Source organism: Triturus cristatus, chromosome 11 (genome assembly GCF_964204655.1).
Source record: "Triturus cristatus chromosome 11, aTriCri1.1, whole genome shotgun sequence".
Taxonomy (NCBI): domain Eukaryota; kingdom Metazoa; phylum Chordata; class Amphibia; order Caudata; family Salamandridae; genus Triturus; species Triturus cristatus.
In genome coordinates this window covers 81342743-81357300 of record NC_140594.1, presented here as the reverse complement: position 1 = coordinate 81357300, position 14558 = coordinate 81342743, and the positions used below count along the sequence as shown (strand labels likewise).

Genomic DNA, 14558 nt, shown 5'->3' with positions numbered 1-14558 from the left:
GATGCCAGGTGACTATTGACTCCTACTACCAGCCCTGTATTATGGTATGGTTGTTGCGTCTGTATGTGTGATCCACGAAAGGAAAGCAGGTGCACTAATCATTGTTGTTCCTCTGTTTAGCTGGCGATACCCCAGAGAGCATCCCCGTTCTAGCGTGACTCCTCCTCTGATCCTCTTCGACAACATCTTTCCCCCGATCCCATTAGGCATCTTTCCCTGGTCTCCTCCGTGCCTGGGTCTGATTCTTCACCTTGATCAGGTAGGGAGGGGAACGGTGGAGGTTGCTCACGGCGTCCCTGCGAGATAGCTCCACGAGTACAACAGGAAAGACTTGTGGGGTCCTGACACTGCGGGTCTCAGCTTTGCTGGGGACTTGGGTCAGCCTGTGAGAAGTCTGGAAATCCTCTTCCTGGACTGCAATTAATTCGGAGTCCAGTGGGAGATTCGTAGATGTAGACCGGCAGAATGCTTCATTGGTGCCTGCCAAGCAGGAGAGTCACTCCTTGACCCCAAGGGAGATTTCTTCAGTCCTCTAGTCTTGAGTAGAGCGTCGAAGATCGAGGATTCAGCTACAGAGTTTCGTCCAGGGATATCTAAAGTCCTGTTGCCAGGGGTTCCTTACTTATACCTAAGGAAGGGGTTGGACTAACTCTGGGGACCCACCTATGGGAGGGTTTGCAAAGCGGGTGGCTACACCCATTTCCTTTGTCCAGTTTCGCGCCAGAGCAGGGGCTGTAAGCCCCTGAACCAGTTTGAGCTGGACTATGCACAGGGACACCAAATGTGCCCCCAGTGCAGAATTTCAACGGACTCTGAGAGTGCTCCCACCCAGCCCCAATCCACATCAGCCTGTCTGGGAGGTGGTTACACCTCCCTGTGACAGGAAACCTATTGCCCAGGCCTCCCCTGCCGGAGTTTCGGTCAGCAGCAGGAGGCCAGACCTGTGTCTATGGCTGCAGCATCCATTTTGTGATGCCAGGGCACAGTTAAGTTGGTACCGGGTATACAGGTGCTGTCATGTCTCTCCCTCTAGAAGGGTGGGATCATACTCCCACACCAGTTACTGGTGTGGGGGTATGATTCCAAGGTGTTTGACACCAAACACAACATGTTTCCGTACAGCCAGTCCAAAGTTAGCATTTACCTTTTGGTTATAAGTCACTTAAGAGTATATGGTCAGGCTGCACCACTGACAACCCCAGAGAAGAGATTCCAAAGGCTGCAGAGGGGCTCAGCTCATGCCTGGGCACCCTATCACATATAACCAAGCACCCTGCCTTCAGGATTGATAAGGCCTGCCATAGGGGTGACTGATAGGTTTCTATGTGCAGTGATAGGTGAGGTATAGTGAACCTATACCTCAGTAAGGGGTGCATGCACCACCTTACCCAGGCTGCAGTAGCAGATCTGTGGTGTCATTTTGGAGGGTTTTCCAGGGGTGGCATTATACAGGCTTCAGCCCCGGGTAGACCTCTGGGATACCTATGTCCTGGTTACATAGTATACCATATACTAGGGACTCACAAGGGTACCCCAGAATCCAATCGGGAGTGTACCTAAAGTACATGGAATCAATTTAGAGAGGAAGCAGCTAGGCTGGGGCCCTGAATAGAAGGGTCTCAGCCAGACTAAAGTCGAAAAACAGTGAAACACCAGCAAAAAGTGGGGGCAACCATGTGAAGCAGATCCTATTCTCCTGCACACGACGTGCTCATACTTTTTAAAATTTAACAAAAAGAGTTGCCCCACTTTTTGTTAAAAGACAACCGCTCGAGGGCACGTGGCTGAGCACCTTAAAAAACCAGTGGGGAAAAAGAATTTAATGTGTTTTAGATGGTCTGATTCCGCATGCTCCGCCTCACATAAATCCCTAAAAGCGGCCCTTACACAAAAACCAAGAAACAAAGAATTGATAAGATCGACTAGAAGGGCTTATAAAGAGGCCACTACAAAGAGGAAGCAGGAGTTGAAAAACCGGGCCTGGGAAGATCTAGAGAAGGCCTCTGAGTTAAAAGATAGTAGGCTCTTCTGGGAAGTAGTAAATCGCCCCCTGTTTAAAAGTGACATCAAGGAAAGCATAGTGACGCAGGTTACTGGTGAATCCTGGAAAGCTCACTTTGGTAAAATTTTTAATCCCAAAGCACTATTACTCCCGGATCTGTTGGATGATGCAGGGGTCTTGGTGGTACCATCTACAGCTTCGTTCCTTAGCTCTTCACTTACATTGGAAGAGGTTGAAGAAGCTTTGAGGAAAGGTATATCATTAAAAGCCCCGGGCCCTGATGCTGTCCCTTTGGACTTTTTTAAACACAATACTGAAGTATGGCACCATTATTGTTGAACGTCTTTAGGGCTGTTGTTCTTGGTCGTATCCCTGTATCGTGGAAGGAGGCAGTGGTGGTGCCGATTTTTAAGAAGGGTGATAGGTGTGATCCCCGATGCTATCGCCCTATATTCTTGATTGATGCATCATGTAAATTATTGGGAAGGGTTATTTTGGCCAGATTAGAAACATGGGCAGACTCTGTTGGTCTAATTGTGAATTCCCAGTATGGATTTAGAAGTGGGAAGGGGACAGTTGAACAGTGTCTGAATTTGGCGCTAATTATTGGCAAGTACACGAAGGCAAGGAGCTCTGCAATTTACCTTGCCTTCATGGACTTGTCAAGCGCATTTGACACTGTTTGTAGAAGTAAGCTGTGGCAGATGATGGACGACATGGGTTTTGAAGAACCCCTGGTGACACTTCTCCGTAGATTGCATGCAGCAAAGTCTGTGGCTATAAGATTTGGACCTGGGGGTGAAACAACAAAACCTATTCCCTCAACTGAGGGGGTGCGTCAAGGCTGCATTTTGGCGCCTTTTTTGTTCCTAGTATACACAAACGGACTGGAGAAGCACTTGTTGGACCACTGTTGTGACTTTCCAAAGGTAAATGGTAGGAGTATTCCCATACTCTCATATGCAGACGACACTGTTTTGATGACCCTCACTGGAAATAGTTTACAGGTGTGCCTAGATGCTTTTAACACCTTCATGCTGGACCTTGACCTGAAGGTAAATTTTGCAAAATCTTTTGCAATGGTCTGTGGTCCAAAAGGGTTAAAACCAAGGAAATTCGTGGTGAATCACTTTACTATTGAAAAGGTGGAAAATGTTAATTACCTTGGAAATCTCTTCAACAGCAAATTAAGTTGGGCCCCATTAATGAAGGCTCGAGTCCAGAGTGCCACCCGCTCCATAGAATGTCTTTTCCGTTTTTGTGGTAAGCTGGGTCAAAAACCTGTTGCGCACCTTAAAACCCTATACATATCCAAATGTTTATCTGTGGCCACCTACGGGGCAGGGGTATGGGGGACCGAAAATCCCTCAGTAATACAGGTGATGGAAAATAAATTCCTAAAACGGGTATTATTGATCCCATCGGGTTCATCAAACAGCTTTTGTCATAACGAATAACGAAATGGGAATGGCCAAAGTGGCTGACATTATCCGTCTGTCGCCCCCATTATTATGGGGCAAAATATGGTTATCTGATGATCTGCAGCTCTCCAGAGAAATTCTTTTAGACTGTATGAGCCTGGATAATGCAAAACAGATCCCCTGGTTGTCATATGTCAGGGACATGCTGAACAAGATAGGTTTGGGCTATGTTTATGAAAATCCTGAAAATATCCAGGGAAACATAAAAACCCAAATGAAAGCAAGTTATTGGAAATTTTTAGACACACCTTGTCTGGGAGACCCAACTAGTCATGTACCTAAGTTACAGCATCAGTTTTATTTAACTTTTACAACTAATGTCCAATGGCGGTTTTATTTCACGAGGTTTAGGCTAAATATCCTTCATTTTCTCTTCGCCTTTCCTAAACAAGGGGTTGGTGTGAGAGGCTACCCCCTTGTCCTTGCAATGACAGAGTTAAGCCTATCCTGAAGGGGCGGCAACCATGTACATATAAAGAAGGCTACGACTACTTGCTGTCATTATCTTCTGTTGAAACTTGCTGTGCTATGTTAAATTTCATACGAGTCTCACTTCAGATTAGGAAACGCTATGGATAATTTAGCTGTAGAACTGTATTCTGCCATGGGATTTGTATTTATGCTGTATGATGGATTCTCAAATTACAATCATTGTTTTATAGATGGATCATCTCAATTGTGTATTTTATGTTTTTTTTGGTTTTTTTTAACTTTGTCCTTTTATGATTCATTGTATGAATCGAATAAAGATTTTGAACCGAACCGACAACCGCTCGAGACGAGACACTCGAGATTCCTTAGCTGAAGTGAAAGAGGGGGAGTCTCTGGTGCTGTGATGCAATGGAGAGAGAGAAGGTTAAACAAGAAACAAGCCCTCTTGCCAGGGGTCTGCTGTCTGACAGAAATGTAAATGTTTGCAGTTGGTATATAGGCTGCTTGGAAGCCAGAACTGGATTTAACTAAAGGAGTCACTGACACTCAAAGCATCCTATGACAAAGATGCATTCTTTCTGAGAGAAAATGTAGCAGTGTTACCAGCTAATTTCTGAAGTACATTATTTTAAGGGACACTTATAAAAATGTTTCCACTAGGCACTGTCTAATTGCATATTACTAAAATCTACACTTTGAAAGCACATTTTTATCTTCAACGTGTAGATTTTTCAGCATTAGTGGCAGCCTGGTTTATTATTTTGTGTTTAAAGCAAGCTTAAAATAATGACATATATTCACAGTGTTTTCTGTCACCTCATCATAACATTAAAATGCAAAAGTCAGTATTCCCCACTGCACCAACCAGGAGCCTGTGGCCAACAGAGTTTTCATAACATAAAGTAGTTCATTACCCACTGATTAGTATAATTTGCATTTACTTTCCATTTGAGTTGTGTGCATTACCTGAAAGCGAAAGACCAACAACTAGTGACAGAATATTTTGTTCCTTTCAGTCACTCACTCACTCCTCACAGACCCCGCCCCCGTTGCAATCAGTTTCACAGTTCCCATAATGCACTTCGGCTGATGGCTGCAACATCTCTTTTCCTCCTTCCTGGGCTGCAGCACCCCTGAGGGCCATAAACTTTCAAAGTTCTGGTGCTGGAATGGGCAGAAGGGTAAGTATGCATTAGGTGGGGTGTGTGTACATACACACCCTCTTCTCATCAGCATCCACCCACCGCAGGAGGTGGGAGGTGAGGAGAAGTTCTGGTGAGATCAGCTGACAGGAGGCTCCTCCCCAGGTCACGCCCCTTTCTCGCTCTGGGCTGAGTCTGTTAGCAGTCATGCGGTGTCGCAAGGAGGAAGCTGATGAGATCAGCTGACAGGAGGCCCCTCCCCAGGTCACGCCCCTTCCTCGCCATGGGCTGTGTCTGTCAGCAGTGTGTCGCGCCGCGAATAACATGTTATTCCGAAAGTTTGGAGGTGAAAGGTCAAGCTCCTGTTTTGACGTGACTTTGCTCAGGAGCCTATAGACACCTCTCTCTGACGTCATGACTTGCGTCATTCGTTTCAGCGTGCGACGACAACGTGCCAGAATAAGGGAAAGACATAAGGAGAAGTTTAGAGACAGGAAGTGAGGGAAGTTTAGTTTACAATTAAACAGGATTTGGATGGACGGCAGTTTTAAGAGTGAAAGCTAAAATGTAATGTAAAAATGTCACTTTTTTGTCTCTAAACATTAGCCACTTATCTAATCAGAAATGTTGGCGGGCTCGTGTGACCCCAGATGAAAGCAGCAAGCGGCAATTTAGTTTCATCCATAGGAGGCTATTCACAACCCTCCATTCCACTGTTTGAGTAACTTTTCAACTTTTGGTTATTCACAAAATCAAGGGAGTAACCAGAAAATTAAAATGCTCCCCACTCTGAACCAAAGTGCCGATGAAACCAAGAAAGTGAAGCAAGTCAGAGCGGCTCCTCCTATAAGAGCTCCCTTATCTCTTCATTCTAAAGATCTGTCTTTGAATCCACCCTTTCACCTTTACATCCTGTCACCCATTCAGCCTTTCATTCATTCTTTCACCATTCTATCCATACACTTTTTCACCCAACCACCCTTTTGCCCATCCTGTCACCCATCCTGTTACCCATCCATCCTTTCACCCATTTACTCACCCACACTTCTTTCACCCATTCACCCATTCACCCCACCAACGCATCCTTTCACCCATCCACCCATTCACTCAACCTTTAATCCACATATCCTTTCACCCATTCACCAACGCATACATCATTTTATCCACCCACACATCCTTTCACCCATCCTGTCACTCCACATCCTTTCACTCATCCACCCTTTCATCCATCCACCCGTGCAGCCATATTTTCACTTACTCAGATCTTAAACCATCCACCGATCCTTTCCCCCACCCACTCATCCTTTTACCCATGTACCCTTACACCCATTCTTTCACCCACACATCCTTTCACCCATCCACCCTTTCACACATCCACCCTTTAACACATCCAACCTTCGACCTACCCTTTCAACCACAGATGCATTATTTCACCATTCCTTTCTCCTGCTCACCAATCCCTTCACCCAGTGCTTAATTTGTATACAAATATTCAAGTACCTCCCTCTATTGCTCCGTATCTTTTATATGTAAATAATGTGCACAAAAGGAATCTGCTGACCAGCTGTAGGCGGGGGTCATTTCGCTGGTTGATCTGCTTCCCTTTGGGCCAGTATTCTCCTGAAACTAGCCCTTGTGATGAATATTCACGCCAAACTATTTTGCATTTTGTTTTTTTCTGTCCATTTTATCTTCCATTTACTAGGACATTTTTATTACTGCTTCTGCGCAGATATCAATTTTCTAAGTGTAAAGTGGCCTTGTATTTTCTCTTGCAACTTAATGATTGTGACGTTTGCTTTGCTGTTGCGAGCTTTTTGAAGTGCACTCTAGCAAAGAGAAGGAGTGTGTTGTATTGATTTGTTTGGAATGCATTTATCGTTACTTTTTTGTACTTTGCATTTTGAGATGATGCACCTATGATGCACTTGTGTCTATTCTTTGCACTTTTGCATGTTGAAATGATGGCCAAACTGAGTCCTTTGTTTTTTTTTCATTCTTATGATCTTATCTGTGGGTGTTGTGATGAAGATTCCGCTTTTTGTAAAATGTGAGGATTGTTTTTACATAGGTTTTTATATTTTTATTGTGCTTTTATGGCAGTATGCCGAAATAAAGTTTTCAAATGGAATGGATATTAATGCACCTTGAGAGCTCCTGTTATTTATTGTATTTGTATTGCTGCTAAAATGCTTAATGTTACTGCTAACTCTTTTATAAGACTGATTTTTATATTTAATGCTATAGGATAATATTTGCTGCTATTTATGGATCTAGTTTATTTGCACTGCCACTTTAGCTAGGTCCAAATATTGCCTGCGGTCTTTCTTATTTTAAATTGAAATTGTGATTGTAATTTTCTTAAATGAGTTTGATTTTAATGTTGTTTGTTATTATGTGTACCTTTTATGACCTGTCTTCGGAAGGCCGAATAAAGAAAGAATTGAATTGAATTGTATAATAATAAGTGCCAGGGCTCTTGTCAGGACACAACTGCAGTTTGCACCACACATTGCCCCTGTCATGTTACAGGATTTGCCTGAGCGGCAGGTAACATTCTTTTTAGTGTATATTGATATAATAATTGACTGTTGTTGTCGTCATCTCATACAGTGCTACCTTGTGGCTCACTTTCACTAGCGCCAGTGTTGACAAGTAAGTGTCGGTGCTGAGTACCGGAAGCCACCGGCTCTAATTAAGCACTGCTTTCACCCATCCTTTCACTCACCCACGCATCCTTTCACCCATCCACTCTTTCACCCATGCTTTCACCCACACAAGTATCCTTTCACCCATTCTTTCTCCCACAAATCCTTCCTCCCACCCATGCATCCATCCCACCCTTTCAACCATCATTTCACCCACCCGTGCAGCATTTCACTCATCCTTTCTTTTAACCTTCCATCCTTCTTCTCCCTTTCCTATCCACTCATCTTTCTGTGGTTAATTATGAGCTTACTCCAACCTAGCTGCTCATCTACAAAATTAGGAAAGCTTTTTTTTTAATGTACTAATCTGAGATCAATTAATAAATAAAAAAATCGAGCAAATGCTGTTTTTTGATGTATCGCTACTGCATTTTTTTATTTTATAAATGAATCCGGGAATATGTTGGGGTTGGGGCGCGGATGGGGGACAAGGCAACAGGATGGAGGGAGGGCGGGAGAGAAGGATGCAGGAAGGCAGGAGAGAAGGATGCAGGAGGGGTGCGAGAAGGACAAACGAGACATGACAATAGGGAAGCACATGGACAACAAAGTGGGCAGGAGGGAATGGAGGGGATGGGTAAGCACGCATAGGAGGGTTGACAGGAGTGGATGGCAAAGGGTGGGGATACGGAAGCACACCGACAACGGGTGGGCAGGCAGGGATGGGGAAGCACATGGATAAAGGAGGGCAGGCGTGGCTGGGGAAGTACACTGACAACAGGTGGGCAGGGAAAGGTAAGCTCACTGACAACGGGTGGGCAATCAGGGATAGGGAAGTACATGGATACAGGTGGGCAGGCAGGGATGGGGAAGCACAGGGTCAGCGGAGAATGGGTGCGAGGAAATGGGGAAGCACGCGGTCAATAGAGAGTGGGGTGGGGAAGCAAGAACGACAAAGGAAGGTGCGTGGGCATGTGAGAAGGAAGAAAAAAAGTAGCACCTGAAAAGGGAGCTGCGGAAAGACACAAGTAATTAGTCAATGCTCCATGGGATGGACACACACCAGTAGAGGAAGCAAAGCCCATCCAAAGCTGACAAATAAGAAGCAATTAAATGAGGCTGACAGTAAAGCCAACCAATGGTAAGCAACAGGCAACCTTTGAGCCCACTGTAAGCTAACAATATGTCTTGCAGAAGACAGTGCATGCACTACCTAAGGCAAGACATAAAAAGAGGAGTGCAAAGTACACAAGGGAGACAGTGCTTAACCAAAAAGAAAAAAGTAGCATCTTAAAAGGGAGCAGTGGAAGGACACAAGTAATGAGTCTATGCTCCAAGGGAGGTAAAAACACTAGAAGAGGAAGGAAAGACCGCCGGAAGCTTGCAAATAAAAAGCAGGGAATTTTGAGTGACAATTGAGCTAACCAATGGTAAGCAATGGACAGGCTCTGAGTCCACTGTAAGCTAACAATAAATCTCGCAGCAGACAGCGCATACACTTCCTTAGGCCTGACCTAGTAGTAAATCCAAAAGGATGGGGTGGGACTGCACACCTATTTTTAAAAAAAGTATAAACGTGACGTATTTATTTAACACCAAAAGTGTAAGGGCACATTTTAGCGTGCTTTCACGTGAGGGGATGTGAGTCTACATCCCTGGCTTTAACAATGAACGAAGGAGGTTGTGGAAAACCAAAACCTGCATGAATCACTGCTTGGACCCGAAGGTCTCAATAAATATAAACAATTAGTACATTGAGTATACCAAAAAAATGTTGTCAATAAAAGACAAAGCAGTTGCATTTTTAAGAAAAGAGTACGAGTGTCAACGATGTTTCACAGTATGCTTTGTATTTCTAACAATTATCCATAGATGTATTGTTAACCTCACAATTCATCTAACATGTAAAATAAATGCCATGTTACACAAAAACAAAGTTTGATGAAAGATCCCAATGCATTTCGGGTTAATACATAACCCTTCGTCAGGGGTATGAATCACAATAAAACAATGACACGTTTTTTCTGTCGTATCTTGAGGACCTCCAACTGGGGCTACAACAAAAGACCATATAAATATACATTAAAGAGTCAGAAAAAACAAATTACTAGAATTTCTCATAGGATTTGCACTCAAGGAGTCAAAGAAGACGTGACTGAAAAGAATGTTAGTGAAACAGTGCCCTTCACCTGAGTGTAAAAGTGCTCAGCGTGCTCTGTGTTGCCAAAAAAGTGTTCAGTGCCAGAATGGTCTGCGTGTGTTGATAGACCAATAAAGTACCCGACAACACTTGTGTGTGTGCTTACCGCGACGTAATTTCACCTAAATCAAATTGGAGTTCAAGACTCTATGTATAGTAGCTTCTGCAAGATAAACAAGCAATCACTGACTTGTAATGTCCCAGACCTTCCGTCAGACCAAAGAACTCAAGAGGATTATCGAAAGTGACAAGAGCTTACCCTCGCAAATCATCTGTTGCCGTATGATACACCTTGTGTCTGTCAGTGGGTCAAATTACGAATCTAAAACCAGAAACATCGGGACTTACAATTAGTTGAAGCCACCAGGACTTCTAAACCATTTATCTCAGAACTGCGGAAAGTTTGTGAATGCAAAAACGCTTATGTGTCTCACCGTCAATGAGAAAGCAGCCGCCTATTCCCTGGGTTGCTTCCGGCAATGTTCGACGTGCTCAGAAAGCGCATGCGTGACGTGTAACAGCTCGTGTCTTTGTAACAAACTCTCGGGTAACAGAAATAAATAAAGGACTCACTTTAATGAGCGTGCGTGGTCTTGTCAACAGAGGAAAAAAAGGAACAATAAAGTGTGCAAATAGTTAGGTGCGATATAAATCGCAATAAATGCTCTCTTGGAAACTAACAGTGTAATTAATAAAAGGAATATAAATGAATGTGAGACTAACTGAATTACCAGAGTGAAAGAAGAGTATTTAGACGGTAAAATGTCATTATGGAGGACTCCGAGTGCAAATCCTGTACAGGAGAAATTGAATTATTAAAACAAGAATGGGGATGAAAATATCAAATGAAGCATAGTAATTCATAATGATCATTTAGACCTCCCGGAATGACTGTTCCTAAAAATGTAATCCAGTGTGTTTCCCTACATGCAAGGGCTGTGTTCATGTCAATGTCTGTTCGCATGTGAAGGCGCTCTAAAACTGTAAATCGTATTTGAGGGATTGTATGTGATGCATTAACCCAGTGTGTTACTAAGGAGGAATTCATGTTTCTGTTACGAATCCTGCTTTTATGCTCGATCATCCTAGTTTTTATTTTTCTGCTGGTTCTTCCAACATATACAAGTCCACAAGGGCACTTGATAGCATAGATCACCCACTCTGTATTGCAGTCTGATGTGTGCTGCAATATTATGTTTTGACCTGTGTGCGGATGTGTGAAGACATTGCCAAGAATTGCATTGCCACATTGCCCGCAATTATAGCATTTTTTCATGCCTGCTTTATTCAGACTTTTCGTGATAACATTTCTTTTGAGTAGTTCCCTCAGATTTTTAGACCTGGTGTGTGCAGAAAGTGGAGGATCCTTAAATAATCCCTGGAAGTGAGCTTCTTGTTCAATTATTTCCCACCGTTTCCGAATTATGGATTTTATCTGTGTCGATTGAACTGAATGCTTTAGTACAAAAACTTCCCGTTGAGAGGGCTTCCTTTGGGTAGTTGAAAGTAAATCATCTCGTCTTTTTAGGGCCACTTTTTGTTCTGCCTCCAAAAGTATATCTTCAGGATAACCTCTATCCTTGTATCTTCTCAGTTGTTCCTTAATGTCAATCTCACATTGATTGTGGTCTGAAGTAATTCTTTTAATTCTAGTTAACTGAGACACAGGCAAATGTTTCTTCAAGGATTGTGGATGTGCACTTGCATAATGTAGAGCATTGTTAACATCTGTGGACTTTCTGTACAACGTGGTAACTAAGCCTTGAGTGGATTTGTGAATCTCAATATCAAGAAAGTGTATTTTTTCTGATTGAATTTCATGTACATCGAAATGGCTCAAGATTCACGCAGGTTTTGGTTTTCCACAACCTCCTTCGTTCTAGTAGTAAATCCAGCACCACAAATGGCCAACCACTGGTGCTACAACACGCTCCCATAGAAAATAATGGAGGCAGGGACTTAATTGTTTAAATTAATAAAAAACTATAAATAGTTATGAATTGATATTAAAAATATATAACATTTATAAATATATACATTTTTACTTTTTATTTAAGCTTTCAAAACATTTCTAGATACTTTACCATGCAGAGAACTTTGCCCTGACTGCAGATTCTCCCTATGGTAAAGTATAAAGAAAATGTTAAAAAAATATTTAACACGAAAACAGTAAATATATTTATATGTTAAATATTACAGGAAATTATTATGTCTTTTTTTTAAATGTAGAATTAAAGAAAAAATGCTACAGCACTATTAAGCAGATTATTCTGAAATAAATCTTTAACATAAGTATTTTAAATTAAATTAAATTAAATTTACTTTTCTGAATTTTAAATGAAATAAATAAATTCCCACCCAAATTTAGGTAAGAGTAATGTTTTTATTGTGCATTATTCATTATTAAATATGATGTACTTAATAAAAATTAAGTTAAATATATTCAAATAAAAAATTGTTAAATTAATCTTTACATTCAAAAAGGTTATTGAATATTTTATAATTAAATCATAAATATGTACTATTTTTTAATTTTGTAAAATATTTCATTCTAATTATTTCAATTTTTTACTATTTTAAATAATATCATTTATTTTAACATTATTTCCTATGAGGTTTACATTTCAGTGCCTAACTCCATTCTTTTCTATGAGAGAGTATTGCAGTACCAGTAGTTAGCCTTGTGTGGTGCTGGACTTACTTCAGCTCTGGAGGGGAGTTAATCTTATTTATTTATTTGGCGTTTTCTATAGCGCGAAGATGACCCTGAGTGGGGTATCAGAGCGCTTCACATTTGCATATCAATAAACAGTTTTGTTACCAAGTCATCAGTAGTTGTACAATGATTTTACGAAAAACATTAAAGCTTAAATAAACATATATACAATACCTCAAAGAGGTTAATGTTCGATGAGAGGTAGCAGGCGTACAATCATGGTGGAACAATGATAATCGCTAGTCTGCTGCGATTATCGGAGATATTTACTCATGTAAAAAGACTTGGCTTCATTTTTTAAAGCAGAGATTGACGAAATTCTTGTAATGTTAGGGGGGAGAGCGTTCCAAATTCTAGGCGCTGACCAGAGAATGCTCGGTCATAAGTTCTTTTCTTACGCAATCGGGCCGGTTTTAGTAGTAGATCTCCATGGCTCTGGGAGACACGGCATCCTCCTGAGTGGGATTTTCTGGGGTAGGTACACTGGTGTTTTGTAGTGTATCGCTTTGTGGTTAATGCATGCCATTTTTAGTTGTATTCTCGCTTCGTAAGGCAACCAGTTAAGCGCTTTCAGATGAGGGGTGATGTGGTCGAATTTCCTGGAGCCGGTTATAAGTCTTGTGGCCGCATTGAGACAGGCTTTCAGCGGGGCTGTTGAAATCTTGAGGAGACCAGCTAGGGTTGTGCAACCGTACTCGATCCTTGATATTACTAGTGCCTGGACTGCTGTTTTAAGGTCTGACTTATTTAAGAAGTGTTTCAGTTTTCTGAGGTAGCTTAAGTAGAACCGGCGAATTTTTGCCATTGTGTTGATATGAAATAGCATATTCAGGTTTTTGTCTAGTATGATCCCCAGGGATTTGGTAGAATCAACAATCCTCGGTGTACAGTTCAGTGCCGTGATCAGATTGGTCCACTCTAGGATGTTCGTAGCGCTTTTCTGTGGGGAAATCAGCAGGAATCCCGTTTTATGGGGGGTTACGCTTCAAGTGACTGCTGGTCAGCCAATGGATGGCACTCTTTAGTGCTTGGTTCATGATATCTATCTCTTCTGTCGATGTAATCTTGATGCACAGCTGTGTGTCCTTTTGAAGCCTGCATCTGACCCCTGATGACGATGTTAAAGTGCGAACGGACATTTTGATTTGTTGAAGGGAGTTATTTCAAGCAGCTTTTGGAGATTTAAATTGCCTATCCAATGACACTCCATATGTTTTTGTTAAAATGTGGTGCCTTTTTCAGCCATTTGCTTACACACTTTTACATTCTGATGTAATTTCCTGTGATTTCTAATTCAAGTAATTAAAGAATCACGCTTTTTATTCTATGGGAAACTGTTTTTTGGTATGTATTTTCCTCCAGCCACATTTAGGTACAACTTTCTTAGGAGGTACTTTGTTTACAACGTGTGCAGGCTCTGTTGAAGGTATTTTGTATGCACCAAAATGGCTCTAGTGCCTGTATTTGCACCGTGTCTCTGGATGCCCGAGGGACAGAATGGCAGTGACACAGGCCCCAGGAAAGTGGTTAATTGCTAAGCAATTTGCACATGCTCTGGTTCAGCATCAATTTTGACAGTCTTTAGGGGACCTGCGTGGCTGCTGGCATTGTTGTTCAGTTTTTTCTATCGCTTGCACGTTCGTCCAGTTTCTTTACTCCTCCACCCCTTCCAGTGCAGTTTGTGTAGCTGTTAATATTACTGCTGCCTCTGTAGCCTGTTCCGAAGTGAAGTTCGCTAAGGTTCACACAATTTATTTAAGTCTGAGAAGCCGGGCTTCATCTCCTTTCACTTCCCACTTAACTAATGTCTTCTCTCAAAGTCCCACTGCGTTGACCCGTTCTATGGAAGCTCAGTGTGCGACTTCACACCGCTCCCCTGTATTGCTCGAATTACTTACTGGTGATCTTCATTACTCTAATTCTCTCTTCCTCGTCCC

The 14558-nt window shown here is 42.2% G+C and overlaps 1 long non-coding RNA gene across 1 annotated transcript in view; it reads right to left on the bottom strand.

Moving 5' to 3' along the window:
* LOC146783276 (uncharacterized) overlaps positions 1 to 10410 on the bottom strand; it is a 60653-nt gene extending 50243 nt beyond the window's left edge. Inside the window, exons 1-2 of the long non-coding RNA XR_014970562.1 lie at positions 10340 to 10410; positions 10165 to 10227 (exon numbers count right to left, since the gene is read on the bottom strand). This is a non-coding gene — a long non-coding RNA (uncharacterized LOC146783276). The remainder of the gene's footprint in view (positions 1 to 10164; positions 10228 to 10339) is intronic.
* Between the last annotated feature and the right edge of the window lie 4148 nt (positions 10411 to 14558).